General features: G+C 33.6%; 1 non-coding gene across 1 annotated transcript, besides 1 other annotated feature; it reads right to left on the bottom strand.

The window, feature by feature from the left end:
• Nucleotides 1-12,689: part of an inverted repeat (IRR5) that runs on past the window's edge.
• A 4,225-nt stretch (nucleotides 12,690-16,914) lies between these two features.
• On the bottom strand, nucleotides 16,915-16,988 carry C5L36_0Etrna7N. The gene has a single exon. It is a non-coding gene; the product is annotated as a tRNA-Asn (tRNA).
• Nucleotides 16,989-17,562: the final 574 nt, after the last annotated feature.

Genomic DNA, 17,562 nt, shown 5'->3' with positions numbered 1-17,562 from the left:
AACATCGCCCCGATGTTCCTCAAAACGGTGCAACAAAATAACTGGATAATCCCGGATGGGGGCACTGAACCAATGAAGCTGCAAACATTAAACCAGATTAGAATAATAAATGTAGGTGGATCCTGGCAGTAACAATAATTTTTTTATGAGCTCAATTTGTATTTTTTTAAATCGAGAGTGGCTAACTTATTTCAATCAAAAAACAATATGTTTTGTGTTTTGGTAGGAGCAATATCTGTATTTTTTTTCTTCAGCTGAGAGACAAATAGGAACGTTCTATATATTATAATCATGATTACTTTGTTGATATCAAGCTTGTTCGTTTTTTTGGATCGATTTGGCATTGTGCATTAGGCTTTGACGTAGTGACAAATCTGCTTGGTTGAATATTCTTTCAGGCACCTTTCTTGCTAGAGTTTGATCACAGTCTTTCCAGAAGACATCATAAGTCTTTTCTTTGCCTGATTCTTCTGACCATCCACCGATACCAGTCATTTCATTGATTCGTGCCAACATTTCACGCTCTGTTCTAGGCGGTTCCTGGTAAATATTGGGGTTTTCTTTATAGTATTTAATCCACTGTACATTTGATTCACGATCCTTCAAATTAATAACCGGTAAATCGACTTTATAAGCATTGCCGTTTATTTTCTCGACTAGTCTGTATGGCCCATATCATACTGGTTGAATTTTTGTGTACCTTATATTCACACCAAAGGCATCTTGATGCACTAACACTAAGTCACCAACTTTATATTCAAAGTATCTTCTTTTTCTATTATGGTGTTTTCCTTGTCGCCCTTGTGCTTTACAATATTATCCAGTGTGCTGTAAAATCAATTTCACACGTCTCACAAATTCTTCTGCGTTAGGTGAATATCTGTTATCCTCCAAATCCCAGCTATTTACTTTTCTAATCATGTTCGATTCATACCCGTAGGCGATTTCAAAAGGACTTGCTTTAATGGAATCTTGGTACGTTGAATTGTAACTAAGTTTACACATAGATAGATGTTCATCCCAGAATAATTGATCGTTTGAAGAATATTTCCGAAGTAACTGATTAACGATCTAGTTGACTCTTTCGGTTTGACCATCAGTTTCTGGATGATTAGTAGTCGAAAATAGTAGAGAACTACCATTGAGATAATGTAATGTTTGCCAGAACTTATTCATAAACCGAATATCTTTGTCACTAACTATTCTTTGTGGGACACCGTGTAACTTGATAACATTGTCACTAAACAAACGAGCACATGCTGCAGCATTAAGTCTTTTGTGCGCTGGTATAAAATGTGCCATTTTTGAAAAGCGATCAATAACAACCATGATCATATCGTAACCTGTTCCCGATCTAGGTAAACCTGTAATGAAATCCATCGTAATGTCGGTCCAGCGACCTGTTGGGATTGGTAAAGGGGAAAACCACCCTTGTCTTCCTCAGTGTTGGTGTTGTGTTGTTGACAGATATGGCAGGTTTCTACCCATTTTTGATTTGTCTCAACATAGATGACCATTAAAAACTATCTTTAAGATTCAAATAAGTTTTCCATGCACCAAAGTGACAAGCATCTTTGGAATCGTGTGCATTTTGAATATTCTATACGGTAGTTTCTTGTAGTTTGGAATAACTACTCTAAAGAAATCTTGAGACTCTAATGTCTTATAATAACGTACCTCATCTTGATAACAGAAATGTTTGATTTGATTTTTTATCTCAACTGGAACTTTTGTTTTATCTCTCAAAGTTCTGAATATCAAGGCATAATTAGTATCTTTTTTATAACCCGTAATAATTTCTTTTTTTAAATCTTGATGGGCTTCGATAATACCTAGTGTCAAAGAATGTATCTGTGTTTCATGCTCCTCTTTTTACGTCAATTCCAGCAACGCCAATTCGATTTTGGTTAGCGTTAAGTTGTTTTCGTGGTTATATGGGTATCTAGATAACGCATCAGCGGCAGAATTGTTCTTTCCCTGTAAGTAACAAATATCAAAATCAAATTGTGGTAAAAAGTCCATCCATCTAGCCACTCTAGTGGAGTCTATAAGATTTTGGTTTTTTAAGTAAATTAAACTTTTGTGATCCGTCATAACAATGACATGTCTTCCCATGAGATAATATCTTCATGTTCTTAATGCTTCAACAACAGCCAAAAATTCACGATCATATATTCCATGATTCAGTTGACTTCCAACTAGCTTCTTTGAACCGTAAGAAATCACACCTCGTCATTTACCTGTCTCGTCCAACTTTTCTAGAGTATAACCTAATGATACTCCACACGCATCGGTATTTAGAACAAATTTACAATTGCCTGACCAGCTTGGGTGCACCAAGATGGGACTTGATATCAAAGCTTTCTTTAGTTTGTTGAAGGCTTCGTCTTGTTCACTTGTCCATTTACTTTGTTTTGTCATGAACTTATGAATTGGATTAGCAATTTTGGAATGCCCTTTGATAAACCTTCTATAAAACGAAGTTAAACCAATAAAACTTTGTGCTTCTTTGATCTTGTTTAGCGTTGGCCAACTCTTTACCTTTTTAATTTTCTCGAGAGCGGTTTGAATACAAATTGGTGTAACAACATGTCCTAAGAACCTAAATTCTTGATAAAAGAATCTGCATTTCGACTTCTTCGTAATTAGTTTATGTTTTCTTAGTGTCGACAAAACTTCTTTCACGTGCTTACCGTGAGTTTCAACATCTTCGGAGTATATAAAAATGTCGTCTAAATACACTTGGACAAATCCATTTATTTTTTTAGACAAGACATTATTCATCATCTGTGGAAAAGTCGCAGATGCACTTGTTAGTCCAGCCGGCATTACCATCCATTCATAATGGCCAGAGTAAAAAAAGCCGTCTTTTCGACATCTTCATCCGCAATTCTCACTTGGTAGTAACCAGGCATCAACTCTAACTTAGAATAGACTTTTGTCTTACCAAATCTTGAAATCAATTGATCAATATCTGGAAGTGGAAACTTGTTCTTAACAGCATTATTGTTTAAAATCCTATAATCAACACACATACGCATAGTACCATCTTTCTTTTTAACAAATAGCACTGGACTGTTAAAAGGTTTGGAACTAGTTTTGATGAAACCTTGTTTGATTAAAACTTCAACTTGTTTTGTTAGTTCCAGTTTCTCAGAGAAGCTTAATGGGTATTGTTTTTTCCAAAGAGAACTCATTAGGGTAAGACAAGGCAACATATGCCCGCATCTTTTCTTTGGCGGTAGTTCAGTTGGTGGATCTCAAGTAAACTTTTCAAGTGTTTCCTTTTTCAATCCTCTTGCATGATTTGCGTCTAGGGGCCGATATTTAAATCAGCTTTGGCTTTATCGATATCGGGACTTACTAAATACCTTAAAGTTAGATCACTAAATTGCCTCTTGATAAATGGGTTTCCCAACATGAATACCACATGCTCAGTATCAAACATTTAAAATGACCTAACCTCACTTATACTGATAGTTTCTTTGACTACCTCAAATGGGACAATTACGTCTGCGATAGCAACACCAGAGTTTCCGATAATCTTTACTGTTATTGATCCATCGAGCTTGGCCTTTTGCTAAACACATGAACTTCCTCAACAGTTTTATTAATAACTGTAAAAGTGGTTCTGGAGCAACCAAAATGTCATCTGCATATTTGATATAAACGACACCACAAATTAATTTTGGTTTTTCTTTTTTGGGATGGTCATAATGTGAGTGTGGGATGGCATCCACTCATTTTTTGGACATTTATACTTACTATGAAAGTTCCTTTTCGTATTTCGCATCATTATCATGCCCTTTAACATCCTCTTATAAATACTATTTGAATAAAGGAACATGAAATTATCCATGATACATTAGGTTACCGATGGCTGAAAAGGCATGAAATAAATTGAGTTCTTTGGCGGACTTTGTTCTATAAGGGAAACCATTTAAATGATTGTATAAGTGCCCATGTAACTTCTTGCATGTGTATATCTCCAATAGACTCGCCTCAACATGGTTAAAACACACATCAAGCTTTTATGTTAGACTGCAACAATCTCACCCCCATTAACTGCTCAATATCGGTAAGGCCATCAAGGAATAGTGGTCAACTCTTAATGTCAGAAATAGCGACGTACATAGACACTTTAAAGTTTTCTTTATAGCCTCTCATCGATTGACCTGGTTTCAATCGACACAATTACTTGACAATATTCACCACAGAGTCTCTGTCTTTGTCGACAGGAACAAAGCGTTTCAGAATCTATCTTCAAATTTAGACCGACTAAAATCCAGTATTTGCTAGTTCATATGCATTTGAGAAGTGTGTAATTTACGTTCGTTATTTTTCGAACCTGCAACAGCCCTTATAATTTTTCTGACATCTGGTAGCCCATATGTAGCAAATTCTCTTCCAATGTTTGCTGACCATTCTATGCCTCTAGCCCTTATATCCAGTAATGGAAATCCGGGGCCTTTCTAGTCTGAAATTAATCAGAGAAGTTGGGTGGTTTTGTATAATTTTATTCTGCATTGAACATAGTTGAGTTTTGTTCTCGTTTTATCGATTTAGCTTTGATAAATCCGCTAGTTATTCTTCTCCCATTGCAATCATATAAGACAATAAGATAAACTGTTTTACCATTGGCCAAAATGCAAATATTCAATATAGTTTAGTTTCTAAAAGCAGCCAATAAATACATGTCAAGCAAATACAATACTGCCTTGACGTGCCCTAATTCTACTTCAGATAACCATGTTACACGTTATAGATTGAACGTTTAAAAGAGTTACTTCAAAATACCACATAAAAAGAACCCAAGGAAAAGAAAATAATCTACAACCTTTATTGATATCATGTGATACAGCAGGTATGTCGACTCACATTATGCACTGATGGCAACTAGCTAATGACAACTAGTAATATGTTTTGCGTTTAGTTAGAGATGATATCATTATTTATTGTGGCGCCAAACCGACAATTGATAAGAGAGGTAACTCCGCTCTTACTGTAGCTTTTAATACGCATATTATTTAGAAATCCCTTAGTAATCAAGTGTCGAACTAAATATGGATATCGTACCATCAATAGCTGATTGATCGGACCTAGTCATCCATATTGCTCTCCAAGAGTTATATTTTAGTGTATAAATTAACTACTGTAGCTGAAAATTACAACTTTCAAATACACAACCAACGTTGCCGGTTTGTTGTGATAAAATGTGTAACTTGATGTGAGGTTGCACTGTATAGTTTTGATGTTATACTGCCATTAATTGGGATATAAAATGTTTACCACCACCAACATGTGTCATCTGATAAACCACAGACACAGCAACAGATCTGGCACTTGAAGGTTTGTTGTAAAGCTTTTGTTGCTAAAATTGGAGAGGTATTTTTCCCTGATAAGGAGAATTCAGACCGTCTTTTTGGAAGTATCTTGAAAACCTTGTGGATACTCATTTCGAACGCCCACCACTTGGACGGAGAAAGGATGATGACTTCTTGCGATTTTACATTTTTGCTGATAAATTAAAGGCCTTTCATGGTAGCTTTTGTGGGAACGGCTCTACGGAAAAGTTCTTGAGACATCCAGGTTTGACAAAAAGATAAAGTCTACTAAAATCTATTTACAGGCCCCAATTGATTAAAAAGGTGAAAATATAGGTTTTACAAAGCTCTTCTGTAAATGTATTGTTTCGGATTACAATACATTTTTAGCAAGCACGGAAATTCCCTTTTGTTACAATATACAGGAGTGTTCGTTAAGGAAAGGTTTTGACGTGGATGGAATGATGCACCTGTAACATATCGGTGGAAACACAAGAAACCATATGGGCCTTTTACCAGACTAAGAGCATCTTTTAAATATTCAGTTTATAGACACGGTGCATCTTTCAGAGTGACAGAACATCTTTGGGGGAGTTACTCACGTATATTATTCTATAGATTTTAGGATTTCAAGGATCCACTGTGAGCTAATAGGATTGGTAGTGGGCTTGTGCTACAAATTTGCTCAGTTTTGCTCGATGTCGCCAACCTTAAAAACATTAATGTGTTTTTAAGGATTAACGCAGTTCCGTGCTCCGTTATGATGGAAAGGTTAAAGAGAAAGTAACCTATAGTTTTGGTTTGTATCAGCCATGTTCTAGCTCGGAAGTCAACGAACAAGCTGTTTGGAAAAATCCAGCATTGTTTTTGATTTCTTCATCAATGTGATTATTAGGCCCGAATCGTTTACGGCCGTAGTTATTAAGACATATTATACTAGAAAGATAAAAGGATATCCCATTATGCATATATTGTTAACTCGAACGGAAGAGATCACATCAACCATTTGAGTGTTTACAAAGACAATGGCAAAACAACAGCACTCCTCTTAAGAACACGATGTGGCACCTTCGCTTAACCTTTTGGAAAGTAAAGGTAGCGTTTGTAGTAAAAAAAGAAGGGAAGAAGATATTGAGATTGTGTTATATCCGGAAATTGTGAACAAAGTCACACAGTCCGCCCAAATTCATGGTTTAATTGTAGAGCTTATCCAGTCAGTATGTTTCTGGAGTTGATGCTGTATTCAATGTGACAACATGCCAATATTTCAAATCTATGACAGATGTATATATGAATGACATAAACGAAAAAATCCATTGTTGAGTATGGTTATTTCTGCAAAATAAATCAGCAGGTAATTATGGTATTTGTATTACGAAATTAAGTGAACTGCTCAAGAGATCTTTCTAAGATGAGCTTTTGCCACAATAGCGTTACATTTTTTAGATGGTTTTGAAACTTCACACAAAAGTCTTGCAAGACAATTTTGACCTAATAGAGTTGCTGCTGTAAAGTGTCTACGGCACAAAACTATCAACCTTGAAAAAAATCTCGATTGTGTTGGTGTTGACACATTGACAAGGTTTAGGTGAGAAAGAAATATTATGAAGTGTAAACCGCAGCAAACAGTTTTGTCTCTCCATCATACACCCCATATTTGATAATGTTTTACTTGTCAATGATCGGGATATATTTGACAGTATCTATTATATCTTGTATGTGGCGAGATGGAAAAGAAAAGACTATTAATCTAAGCTTTGACAGTATGTTACCTATATCGTTAAGGGCTGATATCGAACCAGTTTTTAATGTAAAAACCTTACTTTAAATTACTTAAATTCAAGAGATGGAAGAGGTCGAAGAAACCACTGGAAATGTTGAGATTGATCAGACCAATTAAAAAAGACGGATATTTATCTCAGACAACTGACACTATACTATATAGAACACGGGATTATAGATGTGCTTAAAAACGAAGTAAAAGATATTGGGTACGAGCAGTTGTTGAGACCAAAGACGGCCACCAGCATCCATCCATTGAAAAGTCAAAACACTCAAAAGAAAAGAGTTACTGGTATTAGAAGCAGAGATTTATTTGAAATTATATTGTTGGAGCCAAAGTCTATAGTTCCAGATCAATGGAAATTGGACAGTGTGTTTATTGGGTATAGAAAGAAATGTGTTATTTACGTCTATAATGTTGGGTTGTTCCCTGCCATAATTTGGTTGCTATCGTTAATATTAGTCATTGTTAAGCAGCATTGCTTGAATATACTTTTTCTATAACTATATGGCGGTTTATAGTACAACATTCTAAGGATTCTTGAACTTTGGAAATCACCTCTGGAGCTTTTAAGATGCATCAGCATGTCTCATTCATCTGCAATATATCATGTGACCATGCTTTATGCTCAGGGAGAGTAGGGTATTTAGGATTTGATGAACCGTATAGAGCTATAAAATTCTGCAACTATTCTCATGTTATATGCTGTTATATAAGCTCTACAAGTACAGATAACGCGTTTGCTTGAATTTTGTTCGTGCAGGAGTGTTTGTTATTTGGTTAAGATAAGAAGAGAACCTATTATGTTTATCCTAAAGTTAGCCTAAATCTTGTTGCCCGAATGTTTACCGTGTAAAAGCTACTTTTTTTACCACTTGGAGCATCATTTTAGGGTTGTTCTGTAAGCAGCTTAAGGTTATGTAAGGTCAAGTTTTTCTTGCCATTAGGGGACTTAGAATTGTTGAGAGTTAAAGAAGAAACTTAGTGTTATGTTTATGTTGAGAAATTCAACATTGACCTGAAAAAGACCCTAGTACATTGACTTACATAAACTAAACTAGATCATAATCGACAACGTTAGCTGGAAAGTTAGCTAGATTTCAACAAAAAAACTTAGTATAAACAATAAGTAAACCTTATAAATTATTGTTTTTTTGCTCTCAGAGCAAATGGTAAGTTGCACGCCCTTATACATACGCAAAATACATTAAACTCTTATAGAAAAAAAAACTTGTGCTCTTAAAGGTCGGCCTAACAATCTTGCAAATAGCTATTTGGGCCAATAACACAACAATGCTCTGATAATTCAGAAGAGTTCTGGTTGTTTGCAGAGGACTAGCCTCTTAATTATCAAAAGCATTTTGCCTGTTATTGTGGAACAATCATTAGCAATGTAATACATAAATCCTTTTGTTGCATTCTACTAAATTAAGCGGTTATTCACTCACATGACTACCCTTAGCAGCTGCTTGAATTCCATGTGTTGGATTTTCTTAGTATACGTTTCTACTAACTTCAGCAACGTCTAACCGTTTACCCTTATGCTTTGCATCAAATGACGGAGTCTCTGCAGCCTTTTCTGGATTCAGCTTTGGACTATGTGATTGCTGTCCCTTATGTTCCAGTTTTTTTCTTTTCATTTATTTGTTCGTTACCTACCCGTCCTTGAGCATTTTCATCAAAAGAAATCCGTGTGTGACTATTCCTCTTATAGTACATGATTTAAATATATGAGACCCCCGTTAAAACAGCACTGTCTAAAGGATGCTTAAATAATAGGTTCTAATCACCAACTTGTTTGTACTCTCAGTTCAATGGTCCCTCTATCAGGGCTGACTCACCATGCTTAATAAACATAACGCTAATTTCAACATTATCCCACACATTGGAGTTTTTTTTTCCATCAAAAAAATAATATATAAATAGCTTTCTTAGATTAGTGTATTCTTTTTCGCCTAATATTTGTGATGAGCTAAAAGATAGATCGATAAGGTCTAGCAAGAAAAGAGTCATTTAGTTCTCAAAGGTAACTGTTTTTTTTTCATGTCACAATGACCAATATTTAAAGTCGCTGATCTTGAAATTGCAAAAAAAAAAGAAACACTATTCAACTAACACATACAACCTTTTTGTACATAAAAACAAGTAGCTTTTTCAAACAGCTACTTAAAATTTAGCTACATCGTGAAACTATTGGCTTTTCAGCTAGTTTGGTCCGACTGGAAACGTACGTCCTTTATAATTTTTTGTTGGACTTTTCTACTGGTGAATCTGAATTTCGAGACCAAGTATTTAATTATATGTATAAGAAGAACGTAATAATCTGGAAGTACGTCTTTACTACTCAAATTTTCAAACTTAATTTTACTGTGTGTATTGGATGAATCTTCCATAAATACAGTACTTGGTAAAACTAGAACCCTCTAAGATCCTGCATTTTCCCAGTTTAAAATATGTACGGGTTGAAAACAGAAGAGTAATAGCCGTCTAACAAACTTTTGATATCCCTAAAGAAAACATTTCTACGACAATATTATTTGTAATATTGGATAGCTTCCATTTCCGATCTTTTGCCGCACGAAACTCAAATCAAAAACATACAATTTTTGTAATGCAATAATGTAATCTTGATAATTTCTAAAAAAAACACCCAAAAGGTTTCATTGATCCATTCTGTAGGAATAAATCAGAAAAAAACATGTGCTTCTTTCTAAACTTTATCAAAATATTTGTCAAGCTATAGTTTTTATAGACACTCTTCTTTTTTCTTTCTCTCCACAGTCTAATCTACCAAACATTTTCTTAGAGAGTTATAATAAATGTCAAAACTCTATACAGACAATTATGTATGACTGTTATGCCTTTTCCTGAACTTATTTAAACAGTATGTTTCAGAAAACGTTTTGCGGCAAAGTCGAATTCGTGGTTCGCTTAGTTTATATTTCATGTGGGAGTCATGTAAGCCTCTTGTTATAGGATAGTAAACGCCGGCTGTTTTAAACAGGAATATCGTGCATCCATAAAATCATTTCTGTAAGGGCTCATATATAAGAAGTTGACGTCAACGAAAAATCAATCAATAGGTGCAAATGGAACATTACGAAGTGATCTATCGACCAGCAAGAAAAGTTTGCACCTTATGCGTATCCGGCAATTTCTCGGATTTTCATGTTTAGATCACGTTGCAAATTTTCACTAAAGAGTGCTATGTCGAAACAGTGCTGAGGGTAATTTTTACAATTACCTAGAGGGTAAGATTAGATACTAAGATGTGATGTCACTTTCAGAAATAGTGCTCACTTAAAGTTGGGTAACTGGCGATGGTTTTATTCGAAGCAAACTATAGTACAGGTGCGTTTAAACCAAAAAGAGTACGATTCTTTTTAACGCTTGAACATCTTTCATGATTGATCCGGCATAGTTTCGTTATCAGATTCAACACTGTAGATAGTTAACAATAGGCCAATTTCAGGATCAGTATTTATTTCTGATTGTTTGACAGCTATATTTAGACCTATGTTCTGAGTTAAGCACAGAAATAACGATTAAAATTTATATCAGCATTAGTTATGGAAGACACCCTCAGTCATCATGGCACCAAAACAAAGATTAATAAGAAACCAGTTCAACTCCAACTGAATCTATTGATATCGATCTATATAATTTGTGGATTCTTTTTAAGTTATCCAGCTGCTGGACTAAATATGGGCATCACGTCAGGAATTGTGCCTCTTGAACACCAGTTTTTATAGAATTTACAGCTACTATAAATATCTACATTGTGGCATAACGCTATTCCTTAACCACTGTTCTCCAATGTCAACTCATCTAGTATTTTTTATATAAAATATCATTTCTTATTTTGTTCGCGCTGTTTGCAAAGAAATTTGTTTTACTATCATAAAATTGATTAATTTGTCTCCCAAGACCTTTTACATGTATATCATTACTATTAATGTGCTTATTCGATAGTTATCCGCATATATTCTGAATATCATCATACTTCGCTGGAAGTTTTCCATTATATAAATTATTTTTTAGGTTCTATCGTTTTATTTACATATATATCAATGTTGTTTATTTATTGTTGATATTGAATAACTTATAAATCCATTAAAAAGGATATTGCATAATTCTCACTATTTGGTTCTCAATGAACAGAACTTATAAATATACTTGAAGTTATTGTTTTAGTTTTCTGTATACAGTAACATTCCTAAATTCATTTGGTAAATTGAAATTATGCCATAAATAAGTTTATCGACTCAGAGACAGCTTTATAAAGATATTCCTAATCCTCTTACTAATAAAACAAAAGTTGCATTCACTATTTTTCTGGGAGAGTCTGATTCATTTTTGTTTTTGCTCAGGAAATTTAATCGTGTTATAATATAAAAGAAGAATTTTTCTCAAGAGTACTCTTAGACATATTTATGGAGAATGAGTTTGTTTGCCTGAATGGTAAAGTAGCTAAGAATCTATACTTTTTTCAGGGTTTTTTTTATCTTGACTTAATGATTGGAATAATAAATTAGATTTGTAAAAAAATTGACGGAATTAGTTTGAGTGGCTTCCCATGTAAATATGCTCTCTATCAGATATATTAAACATGAAAATTTATTATACCTCATTGTACTCTCGACATTAGTTAAATCTCCAAGTTCTTCCTGGCGCAATATATTTATATAATCATAATGGAGCTAATGAAAAGAATCTTGCTCAAGCTTGCTATCTATTTTTTGACTACTGGATTTAGCGAAATATAAGGTTATTGCTTTACAGAGGCCTTTACAAGATGGATACTCATGAATATTAAGAGAAGCTAGATTTGCGTACTTTATTAATGGTAGAATCTCTTAATAACAAGTATTCTTTAGTGATGAGCTAAATAAAAATTATACGTCAAATAAATGCTACACAAATTTAGTTCTTGAGGTAATAGAAAATGTAGAGCTCGAGTAAATCGCATGAAAAGATGAAAAATGTTACGGTTGTTTATTAATCCCATTTATTTCTGGGTAACTGTTTCTTATTTTCCTAATATTACTAGAAAAATATAATCCAGAAAGATGTTTTTGAGTTTGTTCCAGCCATGGCATCAAATATCAAAGGATTTTCTAATTAGTTCTATTAGACTAAAGCAAAGCGAGAAAATACTCATCGTGTTTGTGATAGGTGAAACACCTATTTTGCTTCTATTGTATTTAAGGAAATTAGAAGGTCCACTTCAACATCTAGTTGGGCTACAACCTTTCTGAATAATGCTTCTTCACCAGGTACTATAATTATCAACCTTATACGGAATCTGTTAATGCGCACGTGCCCGAAACAAAATGTGTCAATACATTACTTTCACTTATACATTTATATTTTGTGCATGATATTTGGTTATATCTTCTAGTATCTCTTTAAATAGTTTTGTTACACCCAAGGTGACTGAATATTGGTACCAAACAGTCTTCTAATTCATTGCTTGGGCTTCTAGACATGTCGTATGAGTCTGAGTAGTGAAAACATACGATTTACAACCCGCCCTTTACTATTTCGCTATACACATAGGTATTGCCAGACGTTATAACATAAGTCTATATTATTATTAGTGCAAAATCTGATGTGCTAAACATATTATTTGCCTAGGTAATCTTTTCAATAGTAAAATGAATTGCTATCAAAATAGCAACATAAGTTATTATTAAAACTATTCATACAATTATACATATATATCTATTTTTTTATCTTTAAAAAAAACTGGAATCTTCATTATCGTCTTTATTTTGTGTATTATTGTCTTCCCCAAACTAGCAGTAGGCAGATTCAGTACTTCCAACAAAAACGTGGATGTAAATACGTCGTTTAATAAGTAATTTTTATCACTTTCGTCGATTTATGCCTTTTAGATACCCCTATTATGATGATGCAAACCATTTAAAACTTGGATTATATGAACCGTCATTGGAAAAATGATTAGCTTTCCTTTTCTAGTAAAATACCAATAGAATCACTTAAATAGCTTGATGCAGGCCACTTGTTGGTTCCGCAAATCCTCATTGATATTCAGTACAGCCTTTACTATCTACTCTAAATAATCTTTAAAATCTACAACTACTGCCTTGTTTTTAATTCTATAGTTCTTAAAACAAATAATTGATCTATCAATAGATAGCCTAAGCTCCTATTGTCTTTCCGTAGGTTTTTATCCAACCTAAACAAAATAACTAGACAACTGTTTATTATTAACAGCGGAGAAGTCTCGAGATACTGAAAAGGCAATGAAACATAAACTAAGTAGCAGCTTTTGACCTATTCTCGTGGTTTGGACTTAACTTAAATACTCCGGTACATTTTTCAAAAGTTTACAGGAAGACCTTTATTGTTATTAAGATTATTGGGGTTTTTAAATAAATAGAAGCTCCACCTAAATCGCTTTTAGCAAACTTTAGTACAAATATACCTATTCTTTATTCAACTTCTTTCTTTGATTTCTTCTGCCCTAATATAAAAAATAACTAGGTCCTTCTATTCAGGAGCAAAAATAGTTTAGATCAAGAAATAATTAGTTCCATAGCAAAGACTATTATTAATATGTGTTATTTAGCGAGAAATTTTCTTTTCAAACTAGAATAGACTCAGAAGGGCCAATTTGAAAGGTTACCCCTAGAAACACTACTACCTACAAAGAAATAGAAGAAAAATCCTAATACACAAATCGGTAAGTATGGACCTTTTGTTAGCTACTTGTGATTAATTCAAATAACTATATAGAAAATAAACTAAAGCAACAAGATTGGATCTAAGTCTAAAGAAGTGTACAAAGATGACTAGTTCAGTAGACTTTCAGTATTATAAACTCAATAGGCTAGGTGCTTTTAGTTTTATAAAAGAATATGATACACATCTTAACTAGGAAGTGAGAATACCCTTTCTAGAATTAGATGTCGTACACACTACAGTTAGAAGTCCTGATCGAAACAGAATTAGCTATTTATTAGGAAAATGAATAAAAGCGAGTGCCAGACTGAAAGGAAATAACCAATTGTTATACAAAAATGAAATTCAGTGCTCTATAAAGTGAGTTCAGCTTATTGATGGAAAACATCTTACAAGACAGCTGATATTCATACTTAAGAAAAATGATTAAAATTGTGTAAAACCTACATTTTTTTCAACTCATTCTTTTTTTCAGGCTCAAGTCCCTTGGCAAGTGGTGTGAGAACACAAAAAGATAATAAACTTCCAGGATTCAGTTCAAACTAGCTACAACAAACATAAGCGAGTAGTGTAACTCAATGTCCAAAATCTAAACAGAAAAATACAGGTATTAGAATAGAGATGGGAAATTCACACGAAAGACGAGTAGCAATGCACAGTGTAACAAAGAATCTACACCAGTTAAGCAGTGAATGTTTTAAAGGCCCATGACATTCCGGCAGTCCAATGAAAAAACTTTATGAATTAAAACTAAATTATATATATATAGCTTCCAGGCTTTAGTTAGCACATAGGATTATTAAATATAGTTTTGATAATACGGATCCCACTGAAAGTTATGGTACAGAGTTTTAGCTTTTCAAAATGGTGAATTGGCTGCTCATAATATACCACACACCGTGTATGTGTTGTGCACCTATTGTATCTATGATCAAGGTTCAGAAGTTGGTAGACTTAAAACCCCAATTGTTCAGAAGAAATACAGAAATACATCGATAGTTTCTTTTTATAATTAGGGTAGCAAGTGTAGAATTAACTCTGTATACTAGTAGGTCTTTTGATTTTTTTATCACTTATTTAGTGGCTTTCAACACAGTTATATGCTTAAACTTATAATGGCTGAAAAAAATAATTAGCTTATAACTTCTCTACATAAATAAGAACATATAGCTTGTCTATGAACGAAGTTTAAATAATTTCCTAAACTTTTTTCTATTTAATGCAAATAAGATACTTTTGATTAGCCATTTCCTAAGATAAACATCGTTTACGCACCGTCTAATATGTTTTAGAAAAAATAAAATAAAATTAACGAATGGAATAGTATATAGGAGTTAACAAACTTAGATTGTTAGGATTGTAGATGAATTCCCTGCAGCACGACTCAGTATTTTGAACAAAAAACATACGGTGAAATGATGTGCTTATATTTGTGAAGGCAAAAAATGTGAAGAAACTTAAAGACGCGATTTAAGGACTAGGCTGTCACTCAACTATAATATGGCGGATTTTTCATTTAGATTGGCAGAAATAAGTTTTAGATCATTCAAAGCATCTTTAAACACTGATCCAAAATTTATATCATAAATGGTTCTGCTGTAGGCAGGTATTTAACTATCAGTGGGTTATATAAAAATGTATTATATAGAACGCCGCGCTACCTTTATATCTGGTGGCTATATCACTTTACTGTCACTTGTGAAAATGAAAACAGGGAAACCAAAAGAGCACAAAATAAAATTAAGGTTTATTCTCTAAAAGCAAAGCCATATAACAACTGATCAATCTCTTTGCAAAACCACAAAAAAATTAAAATTAATTAGTAAAGAAAAAAATCTTATTCCTCTTGTATAAGTTGATTTCATAAATTAATGTTCTTTAATTACATAAAGTTTCCATACTTGTCTTGATGGGGAAAAAAATCGAGATTTATATAAAGGAATAGGAGTAACTTCAAAGGATTAGGATGAGAGAATCTTTACTTGGTTATCGACTCACCCCAACTCACAATTCACTTTCTCATTATAGTTGCGATTCTAACAGGGAATGAATTGCTACATAAAAAGTAATTATGGCATAGCATTTATATTGCCTATTATTGAACTTACGGACGTTCATACTATCCTTTGTACTACTATGCTACATGTAACTTTCTCTATTAGATGCTATTCAAACAAAATCTTATACACACAATACACATGATTCCACACTAAAGCGAAATCAGCTTTGAACAAAACGAAGAATATGGTAATTAGAGTAATGGTTTGTAGCTCAAAGAAAATAAAAAAGAAACTCTGGCCCCAAACCCTGCAAAATATACGTCTGGTAGAACAGCTGAGTAAAACCATAACCAATCAAACTACAAACATCCTTAACAATCCTGATGGGGTCGATCTAGCCGACTTAGCCAAGATTTTAGAACAAGGATTTAACTATTTTCTAGTTCATATAGTTAAGTCTACCTTTCTCATTCTTCAAAAGTGAGTCCACCTATATGTCCAGCTAAATAGACATCTGATATTTCTTATCAGAAAGAGGTCATTTCCTTTTTTTCAGTTCGTTTTTGATCCCTTTTTATATAAGATTTTTCCATAGGGGTTCAATCCTATGCGAAATAAAAATATATCCATGACATCATATTGTATGGAAAAATCTTGACTCGTGAGAAAAAGGTAAAAGAAATGTTAAAGACTTTTCACCTTGTACAAAGATTACTCATTGAAGCAGAACAATACAACCACATATATCTAGAGAAATACTATAAATAGACAACGAAAAATAGTAAAGACATTATATCTACAATGAGTGACTTTGGAAAGACTGGTAAAGGCGCCATCAGGAGAAATTCCGTAAGGTACTTGAATAGGTTCAAAGATAAACATGAATAGGTTAAGGTCAGCAAAACTGATACAAGTAGAATCCACGAAAATATTAATGGTGCGGTAAATGGTGAAGAGTTCGAACGTGACTCTAAGAGAAATATATTGAAGCCTACATGTATTCCTTACATTTTGTAAAAATATTCGAAGTGTGACTAATACCTTTCCACATGGTTAGTTACTTGTATCAACTAAATCACGAAGGCAACCGTTAAAAAAACGACCAGAGTGAGGGTTGAACTCACGATCTTGCGATTAACAGTCGCACGCCTTAACCAACTTGGCCATCCAGTCAAACTTTGACTTAAAAGTGTTTCTGGTGGTACGTACTTTAGAATCTGATTATTGATTGTTATATCTTATATATTTTATATGTTAATTCTCTGAGAACATATATGGAATGTCCTCTATTTAAATAGTAATTCTTTAATTTAAAAATAGCATTTTGAGGGATTTAATTATCTTCTAGAACTTCTTTTTAACTTTCTATATGATTACCCGATTAGGAAATAGAGAGATAGTCCTTTGTCTGATCTTTTACATTACCCCGCCGCTTTAGAAACTTCGTCCCGGAGTTTATTATCATTATCAATTGCTTTTGCATTATCCCATAAAGTTTTCTGTAAATCTTCTGGGATCTCTAAAAATAATGAATATGGGATGCTTGAACTATGACAAGGGTCACAATCTTTCCAGTAGACATCCAATGTATCGTTTGTTTCGTCGATACCAGCTATACCGATAATCTCGGTCAGTCTACTTCTTGCTTCAGCTATTGTTCTTGGGGTACCTTGGGAAACTGTTTATCCGTTTGTAAGAATCTTCTAAGCCATCTGACATTGATTACTCTATCCTTTTTATTCGTTTT

This window comes from Pichia kudriavzevii, chromosome 5 (assembly GCF_003054445.1).
Source record: "Pichia kudriavzevii chromosome 5, complete sequence".
Lineage (NCBI taxonomy): Eukaryota > Fungi > Ascomycota > Pichiomycetes > Pichiales > Pichiaceae > Pichia > Pichia kudriavzevii.
The sequence above is the reverse complement of the archived record's forward strand: the minus strand, read 5'-3'. Positions and strand labels throughout refer to the sequence as shown.